The sequence below is a fragment of the Corvus brachyrhynchos genome, unplaced genomic scaffold (assembly GCF_000691975.1).
Source record: "Corvus brachyrhynchos isolate BGI_N302 unplaced genomic scaffold, ASM69197v1 scaffold61, whole genome shotgun sequence".
Taxonomy (NCBI): Eukaryota; Metazoa; Chordata; class Aves; order Passeriformes; family Corvidae; genus Corvus; species Corvus brachyrhynchos.
This window is the reverse complement of record NW_008236478.1, coordinates 6,968,473-6,977,107: the sequence shown is the minus strand read 5'-3', so window position 1 is coordinate 6,977,107 and position 8,635 is coordinate 6,968,473.

Sequence of the window (8,635 nt, the reverse complement as noted above, 5' to 3'; positions counted from 1 at the left end):
CGCGGGAGTGTCTCCCCGCTCGCTGCGGTCACTCCGGGGGTGCTGGATGGGGAGAAGTCGGGACATGGCTGGATACGGCTCCCCAACTCCTGTAAGGGCAGCCGGCGTGATGGACCGAGCAGAGCCAGGGACCTGACCCGGCCTGGGGGCGGCGGGGGTCGGGCACAGGAGGAGGAAAGAGAACGGAGCTGGGCACCCCCCTGGTGCAACACTATTTCATTGTAAGGGCAAGGGAGAACAGTTTTAAACTAAAAGAGAGGAGATTTGGATTAGATGTTAGAAGGAAATTATTCACAGTGACAATGATGAGGCACAGGAACAGGTTGTTCAGAGAAGTTTTGGGTGCCCCATCCCTCAGTGTTCAAGGCCAGGCTAGATGGGGCCATGGGTTACATGGTCTAGTAGGCAGCATCCCTGCCCATGGCAAGGGGATTGGAACTAGATGATCTTTGAAGTCCCTTCCATCCCAAGCCATTCTATTGTTCTATGAATCTAACACTCAGCCACTCCCCGAGGGGTCAGCACCTGCCTGTGCCATCACTGTGCAGGTCACCACCTCTCTCTGCAGGGACCCCAGCAGTGGCTGTGCCCTGGCAGCCAGCCTGAGCTCCAAGAAAGGCCCCATTTTAGGTCATGCAAGGCACTGACTTGCCCAAAATCTTGTAGCCCGTGGATGCCTGAGGCAGGATCACATTTATGCAAGCCAGCCTTCCCCAACATGTTCTCCTGAAGGGTTGGGCACAGAGCTCTCAGTGTGACTCTGGAAGCACAAAGTGGCTGTAGCAAGGACTGGGATAGCACTGACAGGGCACAAGGCTACCAGGTCACCCCAGCGTAGCACGTTCACAGATGCCCCAGCATGGAGTCTGGGGCTGAGGCCACTGTGAGAGACAGCAGGAGAGACATGCTGGAAGACAGCAGGAACTACAGAAACTCGTGCCATTTGGGCTGCTTCAAGTGGCTAATCACCTCCTCTGCTAAAGCCCTTATTTCTCATTGAACATGTCTGGCTACAGCTTCTGCCTGTTGCTCCTGGTCCTTCTCTCCCTGCTGGATTTCAGAGCTCTCCAGTCACACTGATTGTTTCCCACAAAGGTGCTTCCATACGGCCATCAAATATCCCTTTATTTCATTTCTGATGACTTCCTCTTGAGAGGTGCCTGGCTGAGCACCAGGCTTGCTGCGTGGCTGCCTGCTGCAGGGTTCTCACAGCCAGGATGTTGGTATCCAGGCACAGGGAACCTTCTATGGGGTACTGCCATGGGGCAGGAACCACACCTGCTCTCTGCATTTGCCATGGTAAGCCACGATGCCAAGCAAACCCACCAGACTGGGATGTCAGTGTGACTGCCACACATGCGCAATGCTGCACTCGTGTGCCCCTGCACACCCCAGCGCTGTGGGTGTGCTCTGCCTTCTGGTGTCCACAGCCCCAGTGCCTGGCTGCAACCTTGCACGAGTGCGTGTGCACTCAGGGTGAGCACCCGTGCTGCCGAGCTGCTTGCTCATCCCAGGTTTGGTAACCACCTGGATAATTATTTGTACAAACTGCAAGCCGGCTCCCAATGCCCTCCCCATGACTGGCAGGTACAGAACACACACGTGCCGGCAGGAAGCCAGCTCGAGCATGCCAAGACTGTGAATGGCACTGGGCACACTGGCTCCCTGGGGCTCTATACCCAGTGTGCCAGCACAGCACAGTGGGGCTTGGCTCTGGCCCTGAGCACATGCACACGCAGGCAGGGCTGCCGGCCTGCCAGCACAGCGTGCACGTGCAGCCGTAGAGCCGTGCGTGTGCATCGGTGTTTGCATGATGGGCACAGCTGGGCATGTAGGGCTGTACATGCACGCACGGCTCCGCAGGTGCACGCACCGTGTCCACAGGGGTGTGCTCACCCCACGGCTCCCCGTGAGCACACACGTGCTGTGTGCCAGCAGGACACACGTGCCGAGAGGGCCTTGCACGCTGCAGCCCCCAGCCACTGCCACCAGCACCCAGTGGGGTGATTTTCCACTCATGGGACTGCAAGGTGTTCCCCAATACCTGCTGCTGGAGCTCCTCAGCACCCTTCCCATGGATGCTGCCACCTTGCTGGCTAGGATATTTTTTGGGGGGAGAACAGCAGCCAGTAGGCACCTTGGCACAACAACTGCCATGGCCGTAAGGCACAGCCTTGCATCAGTCCCTGGGCTCTGTGCTGGCCTAGATGTCTCCATCCCACCCCTCTGGTTGCAGCTGCGTGGGGGACATAGTAGGGCAAACACCTTGGGGTGGGACACAGCTCTGTGCAAGGAGCTACAGAGGGAAGCACAGAGCATCAGTGAGATGAGCTGGGATGCATGAGAACATTCGCAGGGACATTTGCAGGGCAGTAAGGTAGGGCGCAGGCGTTGGGGCATAGGGAGCCTGGCAGTGTGGTGCACGGAGGGGGTGGGATGTGCAGGGAATGGTGGCGCGGTGATGGGGACAATGCACAGGAAATTAGAGCGAGCAGCAGCCAGACACGCTGCGGGGGGAAGGGAGATGCTGCGCTCCACTGAGGGCTGCACGAAGGCGGGGGAGGCTCTTCTGCTGAGCTGGGGGCAGCATGAGCACCAGCCACCTCTTTGCACATCTGGGACTGCCCTTTCCCATCCCCAGGACTAAGATGTCCCAGTTTGCTCTGGTCTTTGCTCCTGGGGCCCCATCCATGCCAACCCAGCTCCCAGGGAATGGGGACCCTCTGAAAGCTAGCAGCCCTGACGCTTGGTGACCCTCTGCCTGGTGGCTCATCTGCCACCCTAGCCTCTCTCTGGGGAGAAGGCAGCAGGATGCTGGGGAGAAGTCTGCCCCTTGCTTGCATTGCAATGGGCAGAGGGGTGGCACAGGGCTGTTAACTGGTACTGCCAAGCAGAGCAAGCCTGTGTGGTGGCAGTGCCAGATGACCCCCATGGCTCTTGCAGGGACAGTACCGCTCTGGGAGCACGACAGGAATCCACCCAGGATCAGCTGGATTCATAGAGCACCCATCCAGCAAATGTCCTCTCCAGCAAATTCCAGCTGGTGCAATACAAACAGGGTGCAGGTGAGCACAGGAATGCTGACTGAAGGCAGTAACCTCCAGGATACTTCACTGGAGCCGTTATTCTCCTTTCTAGAGCATTATGAGGGCCAGACACTGGTGCACAGCCTGGCGGGTGCACAGCACACACACACGCACACTGCCAGCACACTCACAAGCACCTACACACACATACACAACAGTCTGTGTGCAGCCACCCCATCTGCTCGTGTGAGCACTCAGCGTGCCACCCAGATGCGCATGCAGACCATGCACACACACACCTGCACTCACACATGCATACCCCCCATCAGGTACCCCTGCTGCTTTTTGACACAAGCAGAGGGCACATGCTGCCACCACAACACACTGCGGGATCCCTCAGCTGCCAAGCCGAGCCTGGCTCTTGCCTGGCACTGCTTTTTTCTCTGGAGGGGCTGTGCTGGGACATCCCTGCTCCGAGGGTCTAATTTCCACCGTAAATGTATTCATGGATAATTTATCCCCAGTTGTTCCTGTGCTAATGTTGTCTTTTAGCTGAAATAGCTCTCCTCCTCTCTGGCGTTCACCCTGCTGATGTATTTATAGTGAGCACTCCGTTTCCCCACAGCCTGCGCTGTGCTGGGCATGAGTCGCTGTCCTCCCTTCACGGGTCTCCCGGGCTCTGCCTCCCTTGGCAGCCCCATGACACCTCTGAGCCTCTTCCAGGCTGATTCCAGCACAGGCAGGTCCCCTGAAGCCCATGCAGGGATGTAAGCAAGTGCCCAGTCCTGGCAGAAATGCCTTCCTGGTTCCTCCAAGGATCGCTTTTGCCTCTCCCATTCTGCATGCCCATTGTGCTGTGGCTCACAGTGATGGACGCCCACGCTCAGATGGCTGCTCGCTTCATCCCTCTTCTCCCTGCTGTCCCCTCCCTGTCATTGTCCCGCAGTGTCTGATTTCCTGTCTTGCCCACAGACCTCCTCTCTCTCTGGTCCTGCACCCCAGACCACCACACTGCTCCCGTGTCCCCTGGACACCTCTCAGCGTGGGGGTCCCTTCGTGCCGCGGCTGGCAGTGACCTGGCGACTGTCACTCCTCCCAGCGGCTCCCTTGAGCTTTTGCCTCCCAGCGCCCTTCCCCAGTTCTCTTCTCCTGCCAGCAGGAGTCCCTCTCAGGTGAACCCTGGGAAGGCATTACCATCACAGAGGTCAGATTGACCCCAAAATTTGTTTAATCTAGTCTTCCAGTCCTCTTTCTCACAGGTTTCCTGCACCCTTGGCAGAAGCAGGGTGTGAATGCTGAACTCCAGACACTGCTCACCCAGGGGGGCTCCGGGGGTGCCCAGCGCCTGCCCTGGGACCCCCAGCCCTGCAGCTCTCTCACAGCCTAGCCCCTGTCTTTGCACAGCCTCCCTGGACCCTGCGCGGTCCCCAGCCTCTCCTGTCACCGTGCACAGTGCCCCCGGGTCCTCGCTTGGACTCTTCCTGTCGCCGGGACATCATTAGAAATGTTAATTATTTATTATCACTAAAAGCCCTTTTTGCTGCATTGCTGTTCTCTGCCTATCTCTCTGCCCCGTGCTGCCTGTAACCGGATCCGCCTGTGCTTACCTCCTGCCTCGCAGTCCCTGTCCCTGCTTTCCCTCTTACCTGCTGGGACACAGGGTGGGGGAGTGAGAGCATTCCACCACCCCCCTGCAGGACGTGGCCCTATGGGACGAGCTGGACTTGTCCCCCTGGGATCCCAGAGCCATGTCTGGTATGGAGATGTACCAACACCAGTGCCCAGCCCGGGGACTGCCCTGTCCCATGCCAGGAGAGGTGACAGGAGGACAGAGGAAGGACCTGGTTGGTGCTGCAATGGAGCCAGGAACCATCAGCTCTTCCCAGCCAAGGGCAATGATGTCCCTTCCCAGCAGCACTGGGATGGGGCTCCCTGGCCAAGCTCAGCAGGGTGAAGGCATCGGACTGTGCTACAGCCCTCCCAGGCAGCATCCCTGTCTGGGAAAGAGCAAACAGGCTGCAGGGGAACCTGGGGTGCTGCTGGCAGCCAGCTGGGGCTGGCAGGACACATGGGGCTGGCAGGACACACTTGGGGCAGCCAGCTGCTTCAGAGAAGCCATGCAGCTGCAAGGAGGCAGGGGAATGCCCAGCCTGCACAGCTCAGCCTCCTCTGCCAGGGCTCCTGAAAGATTTATCAGCTCCAAGTGGATCCCATTGATGAATCAATTAAAGTTTATCAAAAGCAGTGGAGTTCCTTCCCATGCTTCAGAGAAGCCATGCGATGCGGCAGGGCTGGCACTGGATGCAGCAGCACTGCCACAGCCAGCGCTGGGTGAGATTGGGAGTTGCTTCAGGTTGCAACATCTCTGAACACAGTCTGCTGGGCAGAAATCACCTCCTGGCAGCATCTGTGCCTACTAGAGTCAGCCACGGCACCCTGATACCTTCTAGGGACTGTGGCAGAACGGGCCATGACAGAGCAGGCTGTGACAGTGCCAAAAGGAGCCAATTCGAGTCGACATAAAAGCTGGATCCCTCACAAGAGGTTTCTCCTTCATATTCCCCCGATCTCCAAAAGGAGCCAGGCTATCCAGGTTAGCAAGCTCCCCAGCCCCGGGGCTGTCTCTCCCTGCCGCTGCACAGTCCTGCTCAGAGTGCTGGAAGCAAGGCAACAGCGGGAAGGAGCCTACAGCGATTGCTGTGGGAGAGACACTGGGGGATGGCTCCCGCGGGAGCGCAGGGAGGAGCACCCAGGCCGCTCTCGGAGCGGTATTGATTCCTGCAGCACAAGCACTGCCTTCTGTGCCTATTCATTGTCGATGTGCAGGAGAACAAGGAGCAAGAGAACCTGGCTCCCCCCTCCACAGCCAGCCCGCACTCCTAGGGCCGTACCGCTTCCCTGCCCGCCAGCCGCCGGCAGCACCGGTGTCTGCCCGCACCACCGCCTGCTTCCCTGCATTATACAGCACTGTCACGAGCCGCCGAGTCCCCAGGTGTTTGGTGCAATAATGCAAAGCAGATCTAATCCACCCCAGCCCCAAGCTCTCTGCAGTCCCCTCCCCACAGGCTGAGTGTGTTCCCTGGCCAGGCACAGGAGAGAGACCCAGGACTGTGAGCACTCTGGGTGCCTCTGGCACAATGGAGCTGACAGGCAATTCCCCTGTTGTTCCTGCACACCCCTTGCAGTTCCCTAGAGCTTTTCTCTGCCAAAAGCACTCTGTAAGCATTTGCTCCGCAGCAATAAATCAGTGGGATGCTCACACAAGCACGGGCCGGCCCTGTGCTCTCTGGGACCAGGGTGCAGCAAGGTGCTTGAGGCAATGCTCAGCCCCAGAATGTGGTTCATTCATTTCCTGTTTGTCCACAGCTTGGTGGGGTTCCAGGTGGCAGTCCTCTGAACTCCTTGGGTTGTCTGGGTCTTTTAGGACCAGAGCAGAGCAACCAGGGAACCCTCTGCACCCATGTGCGGTCCCAGAGGGCCCCCAGGACTGGCTGGAGTCTGACAGTCTGCTGGGTGCAACAGCCTTGGTTGTGGACAAGGTGGTTCCCCATCCCTGGACCATGCCTGGTCATCCATGTTCCTCCTGCTCAAACCCTGGCAAGGAGCCAGGGAGGAGCAGCCAAAACCCCTGTCCCCTCTGACACCCCCATGAGTATGTTGAACCAGCAAGTTCTCAGCTCCGTGAGAGCCCTGGGAGTCATAGGAGTTGACAGGCTCTCTGGTGGCTGTGAGGAGGCTCCAGGGCTCACAGAGAAAAGGCTGGTGAGGGAGAGCTGAGGTCACCCCATGCAGTCCTTCCTTCCCATCCCAAGGGCCAGGGCTCAAGCCAGTGCAGGATGCTGTGCAAACAGGGACTGGATGCACAGCTCACTCGAGGTCAGTGCCAGATCTGGGACTGCCAACAGCTCCTTTCTCTCCCACACTGCTCCTTTCAGCCTGTGCCTCCCCATGGCCCCAGCTGATGCAGCTGCAGATGAACAGACAAGGAGAGCCAGGCAGCAACTCCCGGCTTGCTCTGCTGTCCCCCGGGAGGCACAGACATGGCAGCTTTAGATCAACACTCTTCAGAAGCGAGAACAATCCCAGCTATCAGCAGAGAGTGGCTGGCTGGCTCCCGGCATGCGCTCCCTTGGGTACACGACATGGGCAGGGGGATTTTGGACCGAGGTACTGGGACCACTAATGCAGAGCCATGAGATACTGCAGCTCCCACCAGCACTGAGATGAGTGCCTGGGGCATGGCTGCACTGGAGGCAGACCAGGCAGCAACAGTTGACCCCCTGTCCCAAAACTGGGAGCAGTGGGAGCTCAGTGCCACCCTGCTCTGTGCAGAACTAGAGTCAGCCTTTAGGGCGTGGGATCTCCATGCCTGGGAAGAGTCCCAGGACACCCCAGGACACTCCAGCCCAGAAGAAGCTGAGCCATGGTCAAGCCAAACCCTACAGTACCATTCTGGGGTACCTGACCTGAGGGACTGGTTCAGGTGGGATGCCCTGACCCATCTGCCCTTTCCTGGGGAGAATGGGGGTGTTAGCGGTGTGATGGGTCTCTGTTCCCACGGGTGGCAGTCTGGAGGGTACCACCGTGACCTTTGAGGGAAGGAGCAGCACAGACACAGTGGCTGAGGCTGGAGAGGACATGAGATCATGTTTCCAGTGGACAAAAAGAAGGGGGTACTTCTGCAGCCCACACCTTGCAGCCCTTGGACTGTGTTACTGCTGTCATGGAAACTGCTGTGGAGCATCATTCTGTTGCACTGGCCAGGGTGACCAGGCCACGGCAGTTCCCAGCCTTCTTCGGGCTCTGTCCACAACACCTGGATTTACAGAGTGGGAGAGGCTGGATGCTGCCTGCCAATCACCATCCTTGGGTCACCCTGGGGCTGTGACAGGATGGGGGCATCCCAGGGTAGGGCACCCAGGGAACAGAAGGGATGGAGAAACCGGGTAAGTGCTGGCAGGGGCTGTCTGGTGCCATTCCCAGACAAACCCAGCTCCCACGTGGCCAGGGGCTCCACACTGCTTGGCCTCCCACAAACATAAATCATTTTCTAATTTATAACATGAATAATTGATTTTGCCTCCATAGCTGGCGATAAATCTCCTGTGCGCACATGCATAAGAAAATAATAATAATGAAAGCGATCAGGATCTGCTGCCATCGATTACCTGTGAGAGGGAACATGGTCCCCTGAGTGCCACATGAGGCTGGCATAGGGGTTGCTCCTCAGGGGATGCCGCGTGGGCCTGCCTGGTGTGAGCTTTCCTTGTCCTGCACAGGGGCACCTGTCTGAGTTGGGATGAGTGTACCTATCCTAGTCTGAGCCCCTGGGGCTGTTCTGCGACCCACACTGGGCAGCCAGGAAGGTCTGAGTACTTCGGGGTATCCCAGACCTCAGGCATCAGCGGTCCCAGCCTCGAAACTGCGCCTAACAAGTGGTAAGATGCTTGGCACAGGCCCATTCACGGATGCCCCATGCGACGCCTCAGTGGCACCTTGCCAGGGCGGCCCGTGACCGGTCCCCTGTCCCTCGGCAGCTTCAGAGTCTAGGGGGAGCTGCAGAAGCCGCTCTGGCTGGCGGCTGGCCCCGGGCCCGCCCCGGGGCAGCA